Source organism: Mus caroli, chromosome 1 (assembly GCF_900094665.2).
Source record: "Mus caroli chromosome 1, CAROLI_EIJ_v1.1, whole genome shotgun sequence".
NCBI lineage: Eukaryota > Metazoa > Chordata > Mammalia > Rodentia > Muridae > Mus > Mus caroli.
Genome location: NC_034570.1, coordinates 58,475,640 through 58,496,987, shown reverse-complemented (window position 1 = coordinate 58,496,987; position 21,348 = coordinate 58,475,640). Strand labels below are relative to the sequence as shown.

The 21,348-nt window shown below is 40.8% G+C and overlaps 1 protein-coding gene across 9 annotated transcripts in view; it reads right to left on the bottom strand.

Annotated features, from left to right (window-relative positions):
• Positions 1–13,581, bottom strand: part of Creb1 (cAMP responsive element binding protein 1) — a 70,316-nt gene extending 56,735 nt beyond the window's left edge. For 2 of the 9 annotated variants that reach the window (XM_021152182.2, XM_029474413.1), the window contains exon 1: positions 13,374–13,579. The gene's annotated coding sequence lies outside the window, so the exon portion shown is untranslated. Of the gene's footprint in view, positions 1–13,373 lie in introns of all 9 variants that reach the window. The other 7 variants (XM_029474397.1, XM_021152099.2, XM_029474406.1 and 4 more) reach the window with 6 other exon arrangements.
• Between the last annotated feature and the right edge of the window lie 7,767 nt (positions 13,582–21,348).

Sequence of the window (21,348 nt, the reverse complement as noted above, 5' to 3'; positions counted from 1 at the left end):
TGGAACTACAATCTGAACTAACCAATACCCCCCGGAGCTTGTGTCTCTAGCTGCATATGTATCAGAAGATGGCCTAGTCGGCCATCAGTGGAAAGAGAGGCCCATTGGTCGTGCAAACTTTATATGACTCAGTACAGAGGAATGCCAGGGCCAAGAAGTGGGAGTGGGTGGGGACTTTTGGGATAGCACTGGAAATGTAAATGAAATAAATACCCAATAAAAAATAATTTTAAAAATGAAATAAATCTTAAAACAAATCCATACTCCTCATAACCTGGCTATTTAAGTCCTTAAATTCAAATTTAATTATTATAAAGATGTGAGATAATATTTCAAAGAAATGCTTTTCTAACTAGTGAAACATATGCTGTTTGTTAAAAAGAAAATAACCTGTTAGAAATGAGAAAACGATTTTTCAGCGTAAGAATAAGATCTTAACTCATCCTTAACGCTTAAAATTCCAAGGATTTAAGGCAACCACATAAACAGAACTGAAGTTTCTAGGGCAACTTCAGCAAAAGGCGTATTTGGGCACATAATTTAAAAACTGACTAGGGTTAGGGAGATGAGTCAGCAGTTGAAGGGTGTCTGTATTGCTCATTCAGAGGACCTGTGTCTGTTTTCCAGCAGTCATACGTCTAGCAAGCAGCTCACACTCACACTCAGCTATAACCCAGCTCCAGAAGGATCTGACACCTCTGGTCTCAGCAGGTGCCTGCATGTACACACATACACACACACACACACACAAGTTCTGCAGAAGTATATCCAGCCTTACATGGGGTACAATGATTTCTAGTTCTTTTGTACTTGTTTTTAGTTTTGTGAAGTTTAAAAGCCTTGCCAACTCATCCTTTCACCGCTGATATATATGCTCCTTTTCCGAAGTGTCACTGACGAGGGACAAAAGCTTGGGTTCTGTGTGACAATGACCTTGTGGCACCGCCTGTACTTCTCTACCTTATCCTTGCACACTTCTTTCTTGTTCACCTTGAAATATTTGCCATTAGACATTTTGTATGTCTAATCTATCAGAACTGAAATGTATATAATCACCAGAAACTGAGCAATGTTCCAAATTTCTGAGAATAGTCTCCTGGTGGTAAATATAGCATCCCTTCATCAAAACCAGATAAGAAAACAGCATATCCAGTCATCATACGCATACTACTTTACATACATACCCACCCAATTTAATACTTATTAACCTGAACTGTCTAAACCTGAGATTAAGTCAGACTATGCTCTAACAAAATGGAAATGTTGTATATTTTGAAAGAACAAGTCAAGACAGACAATGACATCACTAAATGCTATCTACACCAAGTTTATTAAATTCTCTTCTCAAATTTTCAGAGCCCCTATTAAGGCCTTTTTCAAACAGAGAATGAATCTATACTTAAAGTCTCTCCTCTAGATAACAAAGGCAAGGAATGTAATATGAGCCGGGCATGGTGGCGCATGCCTTTAATCCCAGCACTCGGGAGGCAGAGGCAGGCGGATTTCTGAGTTCGAGGTCAGCCTGGTCTACAAAGTGAGTTCCAGGACAGCCAGGGCTATACAGAAAAACCCTGTCTCGGGGTCGGGGTCGGAGTGGGGGTGGGGTGGGAAGAAAGAAAGTGAAGGTGACTGTAATGTAATGACTAGAACTCTAGGGGCTGGAGAGACAGCTCACCAGTTAAAAGTGTTTGTTACTCTTCCGTGATCAAACTTAGGTCCCAGCACCCACATCAGGTGGTTTACAACTGCCTGTAACTCCTGCTTCAGGAAATCAGACACATATTTCTCACCTCTGCAAGCACCCAAACATGTGTTGCGCACACACAAATCCTAAAGTAAATTCCAGATGCAAAGGAAGACTTTTCAGTTTTCATATTTTCATAGACAATATGTACCATCAGTAAACACCAGTGTAACCTAACCACCACTCCAAATAGAAACAGCAAATAGCAAATAGCAACACTGCAATGTTATTTAATAAATCCCCTGATTTATTTGCTTAACACAGAGAAAGTCCATTTCAGTATTTAATGGTTTACTGTAATTTTGTAATTACCAGATTATTGGAATGCCAGTTTTAACAAATTTAACATATAGCACAGCTTAAGAAAAATACTGTTCTCAAAGCAAATATTCAGCAAGAGTAAATTAGGAAAATGTTATGTGATTTATGTAAACGCTGTGTAACTTATGACATTTATGAATATTTCATATATAGTTTTTCTTTCAACAAGAAAATTGTCAAACATTATCAAATCCAAGTTTTTTGTCTTGTTTTTAAAGTACTGGTGACATTTTCTTGCCTTGTTTTCTTTAAGGTGAGTCTACACATGGTTCTAAAAACAAGCTTCCTGCTACCCAGTGAGCAACTGCAACTGCACAGCACTATTTATACATCTTTTATGATGGTATTAAGTGTCTTATTTTTTTTAAGATTTATTTATCATGTGCATGTATGAGCATGGTGATCACAGGAAAACTTATGTAGTGGATTCTTACCTTCTACCATGCAGGTTCCTGGGACTGAACTCAGGTCACCAAGCTTGGCAGCAAGCACCTTTACACAACAAACCACACACTGGTCTTTTTTGGGCAACTTTTATCCCACCTCTTCTCAGTGAAGTTCCTTCGCAGACATGAGCACCTCACACAGCTCTCTACACTGAGCTTTTTTGGAAAGCCAACCCTTTAGGCAATGACTATGTGTAAAGTGGTACGAAATGGACCCTGAAGTTCATTAAAAAAATTTTTTTTTATTTATGTATGAGTGTTCTGTGTCTATATATGGTGCTTGCCAGAAGAGGGCATCAGATCTCATCATAGAGGTTGTGGACCACACGATTGTTGGAAACTGAATTCAGGACCTCTGGAAGAGCATCCAGCAGTCTTAGCCGATGAACCATCTCTTCAGCCCCAGAAGCTCATTTCTTAAAAATAAAAAGCACTACATCTTCAACAAGTAGTTACTTTTCTAAAAGTAGTTTTCACACTGAAAGAGAGCGAAACTGTCTTTAAGTTTTGCTTTATAAACTAGTTCAATTCCCGAACTGAAAGAACCACAGTTATGTATGACCTGCAGTTAAATATTTAGTATTCTATCTGAGGTGGTCAGCAAATCCTAAATGACTGTGTAAGACTACATTCAAAGGACACTGAGTGCCTACACATTTTGATATTATTGTTGGTAGATTTTTTTTAAGAGGTCTGTAAGTTTAAGCATCAGTGCTAGTGATTTTGAATTAGGTCTTGAATTCTTGATGAAATATTTACAAGTCAGATATGGAACAGTGAAAACTCAGCTCCCTGAGGTGGGACTGCATGAAGGGCAAGAGTCAAAGAACACATATTCTGCATTTAACCAGACAACTGGAGATGCTGAGAAGTCTGTAAGGAATTTATAGGCTTCAGGGCTATCCTCACTGTCTTCAATAGTATAAAAGTGGAGAACTGTCTGTATCGTCAACAATAAAGCTCTACAGAATAGAAAGAAATATGCAAGTCATTTTAATACATTGCTTACCAGTCAGCCAGCAAATGAAAAATGTAAGATGCAACAGATTATATTTAAAACAGTCCATGGATAGTCTATAAAACTGATAAATAGCATGTAGACAATGATACAAGCTTTATGTATTTTTATTGTATTTATTTTTTGACATCACGGTTTATTCTTGGTACTTCACACTGAATCTGGACAATGACATGCATATCCACTATATAGTATCAGACCGAATATTTTTCTTTATGTGTAGTTTTGAGAAGACTTATTTTGAATTCAGTGTTTTTATCTTTGATTGTGACATAATCAACAGCAAGTCCAGCCTTCCAGGGAGCCATGCTTCTTTACTACCGTGACACCGACTTCTCAAGAATTTATTGTGAGCAACACAATCTCAGCACTATGCTTGGGCTCCAGAGGAAGATACCACTGTGCAAAGCATAAGGATGAAAGGAAATCCAAAGCACAGAAGACTTTTTTTTAAGCTACAAAAATAAACTTCCTCTTTATCTTTAAAAACACAAAAGATAAAACCTGCAATTAAGCTGAGCCTGGTGGCACACACCTCAAGCCCAGCACTTGGAAAGCAGAGGCAGACTCATCTCTGAGTTCAAGGCCAGGTCTACACAGAGAAACTCTGTCTCAGGGAAAGAAAAATCAATTAAATTACAGTAAACATGCTTTGTCTGCTTCTTCTAATCTGTACAACTCTAAAAGAATACTGTTAACCCTTCCTTTAAAATTTATGGCCCTAAAAAGAATAAATCGCTAAAGAAATGTTCTGTGTTTCCTGCACGATGGATCTCCAGGAAGTAACAGATGAAAAAACACAAGATCGTCCTCTTGAAGAGCTTACAATCTAGTTAGAGATGAAATACTGTATCAAAGGAGACAAGTACAATGTAATAGTTATGACTTGGGTCCCTATAAATATTCCCTCTAAACAAGCATTTCTGCTTGGTAAGTTATTGAAAAGCATGCATGTCCATTTGGAAATGACTGGGATATAAGAAATTGGAAGTGGAGGGTATAACCTCTCTACTGATAAAGATCTGATTAATAAAATAAGGAAATTAATGCATTTTCCATGACCTACACTAGGATAATCACCTCCAAGTGAGCTATTTATAAATTAAAGCTGATATTGCTTAGAGACAAACTTTAGGAGTTATTAATAAAACAAGAGCCTTGAAAACTTTTTCCACAGAGATAATGTGACCAAAAAACGAGCAGTGTATGACAGTAAGTACATCATTTACACTCCACAGGACCAATTTAGTCTTCTTTAAACAAACAAACAAACAAACAAACAAACAAGGACACTAAAATTTCCCTCACATCTTATATAAACTTCCAAAGTTATATATACATTTCCCAAGTAAGGTAGTTTATAAGTAATACACTATACTTACTCTGAGACCATAAATGAACTAAAAAAAAATAGCCAGTTATTATGTTATATTCAAGATTGCCATTTCTTGGTTTTTCATCTTCATTTTTTTACATAAGTTGCTCCAGAAAAAAAGGCATAAGGACACAGATTAATGGAGAAGAGAAGAAGAAAGTAGAACACAGTTCTACATCCATTCAGTTAGCTGTTTTCCTGCATCCATTCAGTTAGCTGTTTTTCATTAAGCAATGCTATCGTTTGCTGGGCTTTCAGTTACTTGGGGAAAAAAATGTGATGTTTAGAAAAAGATTCTAAAGGTACAAGCAACAGAAGAAAAATAAAATTGATGAACCAGAAATAAAAATGAAAAATTTTATGCCTCAAGCGTGATGGCACACACTTTTAATTCTAGAACCTGAGAGGTAGAAGCAGGCTGATCTCTGTAAGCTTGAGGTAGGCATGGTCTACAGAGCAAATCCAAGGCCAGCCAGAGTTATATAGTGAGAACTTGTCTGCAAAAACAAAACAAAACAAAATAAAACAAAACAAAACAAAAATAAAATGTCAATCTATACAATGGGAGGGAAAAATATAAATTATATATGTACCTGGTAAGGCAAAGGATCTAAACAAATACATTTTTCAAAGATATATAAAGGACCAATAAACACATTTGAAAATATGCCTGGTACCGTTAGGAAACTACAAATCAAAATAGCTTCCTTGTCACCCACACGAATGGATATAATGGAAAAGATAGATTATAGCAAGTGTTAGTGAGGACATGGAGGCATTAAAACCCTTATACACACCCCTTATAAAATACGTGCAGTAGCTTTAGAAAATGGCCTGGCAGTTCCTCAAAAACAGCTTTAACAGGGTTAGCATACAACCCAACACTTTCTTTCCTAGATATCTATACAAGAGAAATGAAAATGTTTATATTAGTATAACTCAAATCAAAAAGCCCAGTGTCCATGAACGAATGAGTAAAATATTGAGCATAATACGGACTATTATTTGGCAACAGAAATTAATACTGATAAATACTACATGGGTGGACTTTGAAAAAATTATGCTAAGATGATAATACACTGTATGCTTTTATTCATATGAAATGTCCAAAAACAAATTAATAAAAGCACAAAGCAGATTGGCTGTTGTCTTGGGCTGTTGTGTAGGAAGTTTAAGGGGTGATAGTTTCTTTCTGAAGTGGTGAATATGTCCAAGGGCTGACTGTGGCAGTAGATGCACAACTGGCTAACAACATTAAAAGTCATGGAACTGTACCTACCAAATGGAAAGATTATATATAATAACACTTCAAAAAATTTTATAGAGAAGCTATGGTGTCCTTTATAATACAACACACTGGAAGTAAAAAAACTACACTTTTAAGGTAGTCATTGTATTGTTCATATACACATATAACACACACACACACACACACACACACACACATTACTTATATAAAACTTAAACCTGAACCATGAGGATTCATTCATATTCAGGATTCCTTAAAGTGTTGATCTGTAGCTAATCTAACTAATTCTCTTCACCAATTTGTGTGTATATCAAGTTCATTGCACTTCAGCGGCCTCTTATGGTTTTCTATTTTACTGTCTATGACACACCCTTTTTACTTCTACGTATACAAATTCTTCAATACTCCATTTAAATGCTACCTTCCCACCAAGTTCCCCATGTGAATTCTTTTCTCTTCCAAACTCTATAGCTCTTCATGACAACAGAGACTTGTCCTTGCATCACCACACCCTACAGTATGTACTGCAAATTCTTTGTCTAAGAGACATATTTGGACTTTTTTACTTATAATATCTAAACATCTTTTTTTTTTTTTTTTTTTTTTTTTTTTTTTTTTTCCAGGCAGGGTTTTTTTGTGTAGCCCTGGCTGTCCTGGAACTCACTCTGTAGACCAGGCTGGCCTTGAACTCAGAAGTCCGCCTGCCTCTGCCTCCCAAGTGCTGTGATCAAAGGCGTGCGCCACCACTGCCCGGCTAGGAATTATTTCCTTAACTACCTGAATACATTTTCTTGTGATTTGATCATCAACTTTGAATTGATGATCATCAAATGTTCCATGATCAAATTAGGTTGATAAATAGCAACACGTAACAGCAGAATATTACTATTATTATTTGCAGGTTTCTATTGATTCAAGAAAATGATACCACTTTTAACCCCAGCACAGAAGGCGGAGGTAGGTAGATACAGGACAACCAAGCCACAAGGAAAGATTTCTGTCTCAAGACAACAAACAAAATCACACAAAAAAGAAAAACCCTAAGAAGAATAAAAATGCTTCAAATGAGCAATAATTATCACTTTGGTGATGAAAAATAAGAGACTTCCAAATCTCTCTTTGTCAATTGCTAAAGCAAGCAGGGATAAATTTCTGGAGAATGTTTCATTATACCCTCGCAAATTAAACACTGCTTGTTACATCTATATCATAATCACAACCAGAATCTCACATGCGAATCACCAGGTTACTAGGCTACAACTACAAGCCATTGAATACATCTCAGTTTCAAAGAGGACCCATTAATGTTTGGGAAAGAAATTTCCATTCCTACTGGTATTAGTCAACATTAAGACACACCCTTTACCCCAGGAACAGGAAGTGGCCATTTTATCTTCCCACTCAGCTCACTCTTCTTGAACCAAAGTATCAATCTTTTCTCCTTTTAGAACAAACATGCTCTATAAATCCCCTAGATCACCTCCTCACAAACCTTGCTTTCATCTATTTAGGGTCTTGTTCATATAGTCAAGTGCTCTCATTGAGTCACGTGATCACTCCCAACTATTGCCTTGATATTTATGTAAATAGCCTCAAGACTTAAGTACTTAGTTCTGAACAATTTCTCACGGCTAGACTATCTAATGTGTGCAGAAATTATAGATTAAGTTCATCTCCTAAAGTGAAGGAGAATATGAAAGGCAATTTAGGTAACCCAATAGATAACCAAAAATCTAGACAAAATAATAATAAAATATATTTTAAATGAACTAGTCTGGAAGAATTAAGAAAAGAGAACATAAGCTAAACAAAGTCAGGACCTGAGACAAGAGTGTGCTCATATTAAGGGAAGAAATACAATCTGAGTGACGGAGAAAACTAAATGGCTACCCTCAAACTTTAAAACCCACATTTATAAAATAAACTCAGCATCTGTGTGTGTATAAAACAATTATTCTACATCAGCTATGCCTTTAATCCCAACATCTGGGAAGCAGACACAGGTGATCTCTGAATTCAAGGCCAGCCTGTTCTGCATACAGTACAAGTTCCAGGACAGTTAGGGCTACACAGAGAAGCCCAGTCTAGAAAAAACAAACAAACAAAAAACCCCAATGATTTGAACAAAATACTAAACTGAAGGAAGACCCAAAGACATCAAGAAACCATTTACCTTGCTGATAGCTTGCAAATACCCACAAGTCACCTGCCGTTATAAACTTCAATTATCTACCCTATTCTTACCAAATCTATACAAATGCTTTGTGTACACCTTTAATTATGCAGCAGGTAAAAGCAGCATGTTAATATTTTATAATACTAAGAAAAGCTCCAAAGAGCAGTAAGAGTAGTCTTGTAAAACTGTAACCTGCATGACCACAACATTGTCATTCTCAACTTAAGCCTTTAACCATACAAACAACTCACTCTATTGTGACAGCTTTATTTAATAACTAAAAGAAAACAGTGGCATGCACTGTTTGGAAAATCTGTAGCATGTATACTTAAAGCCTACTATAGCTTTAAGCTGCTTTGAATAGCCAATAAAGAAACAAAGAGCTACTGAGACTTGTTCAGTGCTGGGGCTGAAATGCATTTTACATAGTCCAGCTGACTGACTAAGAGCTTTCAACAATTCAAAAAGGCAGCAGTACAGTGTGATTCCCAGGAGATAGACGTGTGCCAACCGACTTGTTTTCTATTTGAGCAAGAAATACAAAACTCACTGATAAATTACACCAAGAAATGTTTAAAAACAAAACTGTAACCTCAGTCCTCAAAAGGCTACAAGCTAGGGCAAAATGACTTCAAGTCTGAGGCCAGTCTACGCTACATAATGAGTTCTAGGATAGACCAGACTACACATCCAGACCCTCCTCAAACAACCAAAATAAACAGAAAAGAGCCATTCTCCCTCTCAAACAAAACACTGGACTAAATTAACCATTCTTTTTTTGTTTTTTGTTTTTCACCAGTAGAGAAAACTTCCAACACTTTTTTTTGGTCAAAATAGTAATTGAAAGTTCAGCTTGGTAAGAATTTTAATGAAGCAAAGTCAGTCCTTCTAAACTCATAGTTTGCTTATTCCTATATACATCGAAATCTTCTAACTAAAGCTTTATAAAGTGGAGCTAAAAATAAGGCAGTTTAAATTAAACCTCAACTTCCACTTATTAACTAGTCCATTCCTTTTCACTCAGATGAGTGTTACTTAAATAAAGTTTGTGTTTGAGACTAGGTTTCGCCATGTAGCCCTTGCTGGAACTTACTTTGTAAAACAAGGCTGGCCTTGAATTTAGAGATCCAGCAGCCTTTGCCCCAAGTGCTGGGATTAAAGGCATGAACTAATACCAAGCTTGGTGGCATTACAATTTAAAAGGCCGTGCATGACCTAGAAATAGAATCAGCTTACTAAAAGGTTAATAAATTTAAGTATACCCCTATATACATGCTTCTTTTAAAAGGTTCAGGTTGGAGAGACAGCCCAGTGGTTAAGTGCTCTTGCAGAAGACCCAGGTTCTGTTCCAACATCCACATGGTGGCTCACAAGTGCAGTTCCAGGGGATCCGATGTCCTCTTCTGACCATCTTGGGCTCCTACACAGACACTGTGCCCATTCATACACTCAAACATACAATTCATACACATATACACATACAATTTAAAGATCTTTTTTAAAAAGGTCTTTACATGCTTATACAAACCAATTGCTAAGTCATTATAAGTAGCCTGGGAAATGAGTGTCAAACAGGTAAGGGAGGACAGAATTGAAGACAGATTGTATAGTATGATATTGTTTGTATAAAGAGGACGATACACATACATGTTTACTTGTATATGGATAGAGCATCTCTAAAACATGTGGGCAACAGTGGGTGACACAGAATATAGGATATGTTGCTATAACTTGTGTTTTACACTATAACCACACGAATAATTAAAACACAAAACTGAAAATACAAAGACTCCTTTTCAGCTCACCAAGAGTGTTCTCTGTCCTTTGATTGTTTTCTAATGACAAATAACTGTTCCCAACAGTTCCTTAAGCATAAAACCAGTAAAATCTCTCCTTGATTTGTTGGTCTTTCTGGCCAACTATATTAAACACAGTAAGTTTGGAGAGATTATGACATCTGTAGGAAGTCCCAAAGGTAAGAGGTAAAAACTAAGATGAACAGTTAAACCCACCCTAGGAAAAGTACTTTCTATTTATCTCAAAACCTCCAGGAGTATATGCTATTATTTTAACTTTACAAGTGAAGAAACTGAGGCAGGGATAGCAGACAGTGTCCCATGGTCACAAAACTCCCCAAATACAGGCATGTGACAAGACTAGCAGTGCTAGGTTTCAAACCCACACTCGTGATTTCCCAAACCAGATAGATGCTCTTTCAATGTACTGCCTATCACTGTAAGTGTTAACTATTCACATCACCAGTGACTACTGTCAAGTATTCAGCAGGGCAATCAAGTTCACACATACATGAGGAATAAACTGCTGTAATTATCTATTTTCTGATATCTATTATATTCTTAAGCTAAGATTTGAGCTCTATTTATTCAAAATAATAAAGCTACCACTAGAAGTAATTCAGCAAGAAAGATGTTCACACGAATGTATAACAGGTGAGTTTATATGGCTGTATCTGCTAACGTATCTGTTTATAATTAACATTTTATATCGTGTAAGCACTGTCACAAGCAAACAATGTTCTCTACTGTTTTAAAAAAGGCATATGAGATTTACAAAACAACAACAAACCCAAGGGCTTTACAAGTGACAAAACTATTTCTCTAAGAAAACTAAAATCCCTATGAGTATCTGAGGGTAGGAAAAAAGAATATTATAGTCTGTTTCTTCAGGCCCTTGTGTGAAATTCTGTTCAAAAGTGTTTAACACTAGTTTTAAATTCCAAAGGAATGCTCACTTATTATTCATTAGGTAAGTTATTGTAAATAATTCATTAGCTTTCTAAAATGCATAGGTCCATCAAAAATAAACAACTAAAGGAGAGGAAGGAGGAAGTGGGACACACACAGTGCTAGAACTTTCACTGACCTCTGCAAGAGAGAATTGTAATTTATTGTCAGGTTCCAGGTGAATGCTTGAAAGTTAATGCACACAAAAAGTGTTCCAAGTTTCACTTGCAATTGCTGAGAGTCAATTTGATTCTCTATAAAAGATCCCATAAATAAAACCTAAAGTATCTTTTGGTCAACACTGAAGAAAGGACACATAGGAATTTTTTTTATTCTCACAGGGGAAGAATCATCTTCATATATCATCTCTATTGGCTTGTAGAAAATCTTTTGAAAGAACTATTTTATCATCAACATTACCATGTATACAGTCTTCACTGTGTGGAAACAAAATCATCTTCTCAACCCTATGGAAACCACTCCTTCTATTGCATCTTAATTTTCTTAACAATTGCAAATTGAAGTGCTAAAGACTAGCAATGTAACTTGTCAAGTTTCAGAGTCCCCATGCATAGAAAAAAATCAAACACAATGGTTCTATTACCAATCAATATTTATTCCTAACCAAAAGCCTTGTATGGACCAATCACAATTCAATGGTACAGTAACTGGTTGTTTTGTAAAAGAAAGAAAGAAGGAAACAACACCCCCCCCAAAAAAAAAAAAAAAAAAACTGTGCACCTTTCAAATCAACTAAAATTTTGGGCTTTGCTTTTCAATTGGGAAATGACCATCGGGGCACAAGATTTCAATAGATGGCCCAAAGGTATCTTGTGCTAGATCTTTTGAAGGCAGATGTGATGCAAACTGAGGCTAGGATCAAACTCTTAACTTTGAGAAGATATGGCAGGTTTAAATAGGTCATACTGCAATGCCCTTTAAAAATGTCTTTCGATCTTTAAGGTGTCAATGACTTTTGACAGTCCCCTTTGCAGATGTTCTAGGTGAAGGAAAAAAAGGAACACCACAACCCCTGCTGGCTTAAACTGCCATCAATCTGAGACTGGGATTATCTACGGCAATATACAAATAATGGATAGTTTCAATAACTATTTTTAGAGTGAGAATTATATCAATCCTCCATTAAAGTTTAGACACAAGCGTGTGAGGCGCATGGCAGAGGCTAAGGGGAGATACGGATGACTCAAAAAACCTTGGCAAAACTGCCTCCCTTCAAATGATAGAAAACGAAAAGTACCTCCGCTAATATTCGTTTCTAAGGGTTTCAGAATGATTGACCTCAAGTGATCATTATCTTATTGGAAAGGGTTAAAACCGAAACTGTTTTCAAGCACCAGCTTCCCTTTTACAAGATCCCAACAGTTTCTGCAAAAAGTTATTACACATATGTTTTCTTAGCACCTCTTTTCTTCCCAAAAGAATGCATTCCCCGGACTACTGAGTCGTTCTTCATCTTCAAAGCCGAGGGGTGAGGGAAATAGTAAAAAATAAACCAAACCAAACCAAAACAAAAAACCCCAAACCCTTAAAACAGCCTAGGGCAGAAAACAGCATTTTCTCCGACCGCGTGGGAGCCGGGGAGAGGGGCAAGAATAAAATACAGCACCAGAGAAAACCTTGGGTTTCGAACTTTATTACACAAAGAGCGGTAGAGGAAAGCAGGTCGGACGTTGCGGCTCGCCGAGCGGGCACCGCCGCGAAGGCGGCAGCACCTTCACCTCCTCTGCCCTCAACTGTCTCCTTCTTCTTCCTCCTCCTCCTCCACCCCCCACGGGCACCCAGGCGGCGGCCCGGGCGGCCAGCCCGGCACAGCCGGGGCGAGCGAGCGTGCGAGCAGGCGGGCGGCGGCGGCGAGGAACGGGGGGCGGCGGCGGGCGGCCTCCCCCGGGGCGGCTCCGCTCCGCTCCGCTCCGGCTCAGGCTCCGCGCCCGGCTCGGCCCGGCCCGGCCCGGCGGCGGGAACGCGGGCGCCAGCTTGCCGCGGCCGGCCGCCCGCTCGCTCGCACCCCGCCCCGGCCCGGCCGCCCCCCGCCATGAGCGCCGCCGCTGGCTGCAGGCAGAGTCGCTGCCGCCCGGCCGCCGCTGGCTCCAGTCCGCCGCCATTATTCTTTGTTCGCTGCGAGCGGCGGCGGTGTTGTGGGGCTCGGGCGGAGGCTCCATCTTTACCGCGGCCCCTCCTGCGAGGGGAAGGCCCCGAGCGCGGGTGTCCGGCGCCTCCCCGGCCCCCCTCTGTCCCCCCGGCTCTCTCCGGCTCCTGCCTCCTCCTCCTGCTCCTCTTACCGGTGGTACAAGCTCCTCCGTCACTGCTTTCGTTCGCGGCCCGGATCTCGCTGGAGTTTTATTCTCTCCCCCACGTAACACACCGCGTCAAACTACACCTCCGCCGCGTCACTCACCAACACTCCGCTTCTCCCAGCCGCCCGGGCCACAGGCAGCAGCAGCCGCCGCCGACTGAGGAGCCGCAGCCAGGGAGCCAGCCAGCGCCGCCCAGTGCCGAGTGCGCAGCGGCCACTCACGGAAACAGCCGAGCTCGACCCGGAGCCGCTCGACAGGCCCCGCCCCCGCGCTACTGGCGGAACCTGCCGAAGGCCTTCGGCTTCTTCCCGGCGCTGCGAAGGGGTTGGCCGGGGAAGGCGGGTGTAGGCGGGTTGAGACCAGTTCTGGAGGCACGGTCCGAGCCTCACTGTGGCGGGTGGAGGCTTCGGACGCCAGCTGAGGAGATTTGGAGGAAGCGGGGTTTGTGTGTAGCCAGATTTGGGGCGGAGGGGGGATTCCCGGGGTGGCGGGGACTTGCTGGAAACCCCCGCGCGGTCTGATCCTGCGGCGGAAGCAGACCGCCCGGGAACTTTGACGCGCCGCGAGGGCCCAGAGCCGCGCGGGCGGCGCTGGAAGGTTGCAGACGCCGGCTACCGGCCAGGGGAGTCTGCCGAGAACTATCTGCACGGAGCCGGAGCTGGTTCTTTGCTGGGAAGAAAGCTATGGCACACGTGGCATGTGGGCATTCAGCTCCGCTTTGCGGCCAGCCAGAGCCCCTAGGTACTGGGTACCGTCCTCCCTCTGAGGCTGGAGAAATGATCAGCCATGCTGCTATCAACACTTGAAACAGACCCTCACCCTACCTACCCGCGACATCCTGTGCTGACTTTTCTCAGCCCTTTCTGCAGCGGTGGCACGCGGCTGCGGCGCAGCTTCCACCTTTTGCACCCCAGAACTTGACAGTGTGACTTCCGTAGCCTCAAAGCTACCGCAACTGCTCTCTGAGTTGCCCCTTACCAGCTCTTCACCTTTTGTTGTTGTTGTGCCGTTCAGCCTTCTTCCTATAGTTTTGTTCCTGCTGGACGCCAGCCCTTGCTGACGTTTTGTAACACTGAGCTTGCCTTCATTCTGTGTGTCCTAGCCGTGCCCGCTTTCCCAAGGACATTATACTGAAGAGTAGCTTAATTTTCCTGTTGTTTCTAACCAGAACATGCTAACGTCTCTTCCTCTCTTTAAGAAGACTCTTGTGGCATTGGTGAGATGAATAAAGGCCCTTGCCACCAAGCTAGATAATCTAAGGTCAATTGCGAGAACCCACGTGGGAGAAGGAGAGAACCAGCTCCCATAAGTTGTCCTTTGACCTCAGCACTTACATCACAGTAGTATGTGTGGGCAATAAATAAAATATAGAAACTTCCTCCTTAAGCTCCTTTCCGAGTTCCACAGGTCTCTTACTGCCTCTCTCCATTTGCAGTGGCTCTGAATTGTCACAGTCTTCCTGTCTATGTAGTTTTGCATCTTGCATTTACAAGACCATCCTAGCATTTGATGCTGTTTGACTCTTCCAAACACTCTCCCCCCTCTTCACTTGCCAGTTTTCCTTTTAACCCTACTCCTCAACAACTAGATTCTCCTTTATCTAACTCCTGTGCTGGAATCGCCTGAGCCCGGATCCTCCACAACCCTACTGTAATCTCTCGCCCTAGGTGGTCTCATCCTCTTTTACTGGCTTCAAATGCCTTTTCTCAGACACTCCAGTCTTAGTTAGGTCTCACCCTGGGACTCTGAATTCCTCTTCCCAGCAGCCTCTGCTCCAGGTCCGTTTGCTAGATGCTCAGTGTGGAGTTCTCATATCCCCTCCTAACCTTCCTCCCACGGCCCTTAGCTCAGTCAGGGTCATCATTCAGATACATTAGGAGCCGAGTCCACTTCTGATACCAATTAGGCTCCCCTGGATTGCCTGCTTCCTGAAAACTTGGGTGTATGAGCTGTGTCCCCATGCCTTCTCCACCAGTCTTTAAGCTGCCTACTCTTGCCTGGAGTCCTTCAGTGGCCACTACCCACCATCCTCTAAAACTGCCCCTGCCTCACTCCAGTCTATTTGCCAGTCTGTTGTCAATTGAATTGTAATGACACACAGATTCAGTTAGGTCACTGCCCTTCCTAAAGCCCTGCAAGTGGCTTTCCTTTTGCTTCATCAACACTGGCTTTAGCACCATTCTCTGGACTTGTCTCTTGTCCCTCCTCCATCTGTCTCCTTTACTTTCTGTTCCCTAGCCGTATTTACTAGTCTCTTTATTTGCAGGCTCTTCTCCCGCTTTCCCTCCTAGGTCAGGCTCTTACCTCCAGGCTTTGCTGTTGTCATCCTCTTTCCCCAGAATGCTTTACTCTTACCAAGAAGTAGACTATCACTGTCTCTTCTGATTCTTCACTCCTGTGATTCTTTGTCCATTCTTCTTGTAGCGTGTTTCTAGAGCACGAGTCCCTCTACCTTTTAACTGCCTGCTTCCCTTCTTTCCCACCCCCAGGAACATGATGCCTAGAATACAGCAGGGCTCACTAAATGTTCATTGAACAAACAATGAGTTTCTGTATGATTCCAGATTTATTTATATATATATATATATATATAAACATCTTTGGGTTCAAATCCTGACTCTTAGTGAGCATGGCTTGTTATAATAAAGCATTTAGACTTAGCAGCTTGTAAACAAGTTTCTCCCAGTTCTAGAATCTGGAAGTCTGAGAGCAAACTACCAGTATGGGCAGGCTCTGAATGTGTCCATCGTTGGGAGTGCAAGTGGGCATCTTCTCCATGCAGCTTCACAATGTGAAAGAGGTCAAGAACTCTCAGGTTCCTTTTGTAACAGTACTGATTGGGTGGAAAGATGTGTCAGCAATTAAGAGCAATTGCAGAGGAACCAGGTTCCTTTCTAGTGCCCACATGACAGCTTGCAACAGCCTGTAGCTGCAGTCCCAGGGGATCTTGTGCTCTCTTCTCCCTCAACCTGTACAACTTTACAGTTGACCTGAGTGGGGTGACAGGAAATGAAGAAATGATGGGCACACGGAATGAAAATCTGGGATGGGTTAGGTCTGTGCTTGGATGAAGATGTACCACCAACAGCTGGGGCACAGCACATTTATTATATACAGCACAAAAGAGGGGGGCTGTAGGGGAGCAGTCTGGGGCTACAGTCATAGGCATGAGGAAGTTGCAGCAGCTACTTTCTGCATGTACTGGTCTTAGCTAAATGACAGCCGTTTGTCAGTGACTATCCATACCTAGGACAAGGGGAAGGCCTTGCCGTTCCCATGGATCTGAGGTCTTGGTGTCCTTGATATGGCTGTGCTCCTGTCAACAATACATACACTCAGGATTTTACTCCTCATTCTCTTATGGCTTCTATGGGCACCAGGCACACACATGATGCATATAAATACATATATGCAGGCAAAGACATGTTAAATAAGTCTTTAAGGTTATTATACTGGTTAGTTTTTTGTCACTGTAACACAAACCTAGACATACCTGGTAAGAGAGTCTCAGCTGAGGAATTGCCTCGATCAGACTGCTTGCTCTGTGGGCATGTTTTGGGGGCATATTCTTAATTAATGATTGATGTGGGAGTGTCCAGCCTACTGTGGGCGGTTCCACTCCTAGGCACATAGTACTAGGCTATATAAGAAAGCAAGCTGAGTAAGATGTTGGTGGGTAAGATTTCAGTGTGAACACAAACATTTGATTCGTTGTACTAGTTCAGCCACTTAGCTAATGACACTGGGTAAATTGCTTACTCTTGTGACTCAGTCTCCCCATCTGTAAAATAAAGTAGCACCTACATCATAATGCTGTTGTGAAGCTGAAATAAGGTAATTAAGGTGTACTAAGCACAGTGTTTCACATGTCTTGAATTCATAAAAGTGTTGGCTACTACTAACTTTATTTGGGTTTCTTGTTCTTATGTCAAACGTTTTTTAAGCATTTAGGTTTGTCATCATCCTGATATTTTTCTTACTCTGGCCTTATAGATAATCCTAACATCTTACAATTGCCTGTCCATGCCATAATACCCTTTGGGATCATTTGTTTTGTTTTATTGTCAGCTTAACACAAGCTAGAATCTGGGAAGAAGGAACCTCAACTGAGAATACAACATTTTCTTGATTAATGATTGACGGGAAGGGGAGGCGGCAGCCCACTGTGGGCAGTGTCACTCCTACTCAGGTAGCCCTGGACTGTATAAAAAAGCAACCTGAACAAGCCATTGGAGAGCAAGCCATTAAACAACATTCCTCTATGGCCTGGGCTTCAGTTCCTGCCTTGAATTCCTGCCTTCTCTTTGTTGAACTATTGACCTGGAAGTTGTAAGCTGAAATAAACCCTTTCTGTTCCAAGTTGGTTTGGAGGCAGTATTTATCACAACAATAGGAAACAAACTAAGACACTTGACAAACTTTTAACCTTGGGGTTTTTGTTTGTTTGTTTTGTGCACCTTTCCCTTTTATTCACATTGACCTCTATTTAGGCCTTATTTTTTTTTCCACATTTTGTCAAATTCTAAAGTGCCTTCTAAAGCAGGCCTGTCTGGTCTTTTCCACCTGGATCATACTATCAGACCAGTGGGACTCAAACACTTAAGTCATGTTGTTTTCTGTCTAGTGACCTCTGTACCCAGGTGAACTCATTCATACAAGGCAAGTTATTTTGCTGTACTTTTGGGCACCATCTAATTTGAAACCCAGCCTCCTCATGTATACCCTGCTTTAGCTTCAGTCTGTACATCTTAGACATAAACCAGGAATGCTAAACTTTCAAACACACAATTTGTGTGTCTGGGACTTGAAGTCACCTCTATTTTTCAAATTCAGTCTCTTGGAAGATAAGGTCCATATTAGGGGTGAAGAAAGTGATGAAAGTAGGCCATGTGGATAGAACTTGACACAGTAAAAGATGCAGTATCTTCAAAGAGGCGCAGGAGGGGGGAACATCCCCTGAGATGAGTATAAAAGGCTTCAAGCAGAAAGTGTACTTGAGAGCTTTTCTCTAACCACAGCTTCCTTTTTCTGTTATTTTCCTCTCTTGCTTCTGCTGTTAGACCTAATTTTCACAAACTTCATGGGGTTCAAGTTCCTTGAACCTGCCTATTCCAATTCATCACTTCTATGGCTTGATTTTCTTTCCTATCTAACCCCAAGGCCAGGACAATCTACTTCATTCAAGTTAAAATTCTCTGTTGAACACCAACTTTGTACCATGTACTTTTCTAGAAATTGGAGGGACAACAGTGAATAGAACTTATTGTCTCTGCTCTCACAGGGACCAAAATATTCAAACTGTCTGCTTTTCCTTCATTCTTTGGTATTGTCAACCAGTATCACGATGGCACCCATTGCCCATCATGCCTTTGGTATCTATGTTCACAACACTTAAGCTTTCATCTTACATAATCACTCTCCCAAACTGTGGCTCATTTAAACAACACCCTCCCCCCAACCCCAACACATCTATTCTCTTAGATATTGTCTTAGCTTATGTTCTCCCAGGAGGCAGAACTTGAGGGAAAAGCCTCCGTACTATTTTCTTAGCAGAATCTCAGGACATTGAAGAAAAGGACAGGTCAGGATTCAGTCAAAAGCATGCTTACACCACTCTCCCTCCATCTCAGTGATGCATACCAACTTCTATTTTATGTGGATGTCCAACTCTTTCAAGATGCGTCACCTGGGCATAAGACAGAGTGCTATTGGGTCTACTGCAAGAGGTCAGTTGTCCAGCAGCAGTAGGACAGTAGCCAAAGGCCCCAAAGAACCACAAGCAGAGCTGGGACCATCTAAGGTACAACAAATGGTTACTAGACTTTAAATTCAATCTGTTCAAAATACAGTGGTTGTTTCATCACGTAGATTTAGCCTTTCCTGTCTTACTTAGTGAGGTTAAAATGTTGGCTCACTGATAGAACCTATCTTTGTTCCACATCTCACCCAAAAGGAAACCTCCTTGGCACCTTAAGGATATCTGGGTACACATGAGCCTGGTCCATACCAACCTTCATCTCTTTCCTGGATTGTTACAAAGCATCTTGAGAAGCCTGCCATGGCATCCCTTACTTCCTCCTTTTGGTACGTAAAACTGTTCCTTTATACTCAAAAGGTTTGTTTTTCAAAGAGTCAACACTGTCATATCCTCCCAATATTTCCACCAAGTGGGTCTGAAGTTTTATTGAGGCTTTTCTCATACAGCTTAAAATTGCAACTTGACATCATACATACATCGGTTTTTTGGAATCACTTTGTCTTGCTCCCTGCCCCTATCTTAATGATATGTGACTTCACACATACTACTTAATTTGCTTCATTCTTTTTTAAATATTGAGTAGTCTAAAAGTTAATATCTAGAACCATTCCCTGACATAGCAAATGTTCTATATGGTGTCAAAATTGAAACTTGTCTGTTTTGAGTCAGTTTATTTTCTTGGTTACTTCCACAATCAAAATGAAGACAAGGGACTTTTCATCTAATTTAGTAAAATTTAAGGACCAATAAAACAATTGAAATCTTAAATATTTCTCTTTAAGAGCCTCAACAACATGAATGGCACAAATGTCTCCAAAACAAAATAGGAAATCATGTAATTCACCAGTGCCTCTGAGACGTACAATGTCTTAATTCTATATGGACAATGTCTTAGTTACTTTCTTATTGCTGTGAAGAGACACCATGACTAAGGCAACTTATAAGAGAAAACATTTAATTTGGAGCTCACAGTTCCAAAGAGTAGTAGAATTCATGATCATCATGACAAAGAATATGGTAGCAGGCAGGTAGGCATGGCACTAGAGCAGTAGCCGACTGACAGTGTCTGTTCTGTTGCTGAGAAGAGACACCATGACTGCAGCAACTCTTTTTCAAAGGAGGCATTTAATATGGGGCTGGCTGACAGTTTCAGAGGTTTGGTCCATTATCATCATGGTGGGGAAGACGACAGCATGCAGACAGGCATTGTGCTGGAGAAATAGCTGAGAGTTCTACATCCAGATCCATAAGCAGAAGGAAGAGAGAGACACACTAGGCCTGCCTTGGGCGTTTGAAACCTCAAAGCCCACCCACAATGACACACTTCCTCCAAGACCGCACCTATTCCAACAAGGCCACCTTCTAATCCTTCCTAAACAGTCTCACCAACTGGGAACAAAATAGTCAAATAGATGGGGCTCTGAGGAGCATTTCCATTTAAACCACCACATACATGTATTTCTTTATCTATCAGATTTCTAATTACACATTCATTCACTTGCTCACATGCTTTATCCCATGAGATCTTTGAAGGCAAAGCTTATGTTATTGAACTTGTTTCACTAGTAACTGGCACATAATAGATGTTCAATATTTTTTTTTCCTGTTCTGGGGATTGAACTCAACATCCCTACTTCAACAATGTTTCTTGAATGAAAGAGTGAATGGGTGGTTAGAGTTTCCCTTGGGGGATGTGCCCTAGGAGACATTTCAAACATCTGGTTCATTCATCACTGCTTCCCCTGCAGGGTAGATGGATGTGTGGGACTATTTATTCATAGCTGAAATTAGTGTAAGAAGGGAATGTTATAAATGCTTAATAAGTCATCTGTGATTTTGACTTTCAATACAGAGAAATCACTGATCTATTCATAACTATTATTGATCTGTTTACCAGTTACCCTTTTCCCATTAATATTCATATGTTGTATCTATCTATCTATCTATCTATCTATCTATCTATCTATCTATCTATCTATCTATCTATATACACACACATACACACACACATTCACACATACACATACACGAGGGGGGGTAAGATGAATGAGAATTAGAAATTAAAAACCCCAGGAGTATCAAAAACCCTTTATATCTACCTCTTCTTACAGCTTTAGTAAAATTTTTTTGTTCTTTACAGTGAATTTGTGTTCTAGTTCTTTTTTTGGAGGTAAATTCTCAACCAGATTAATTCCCAGTGTT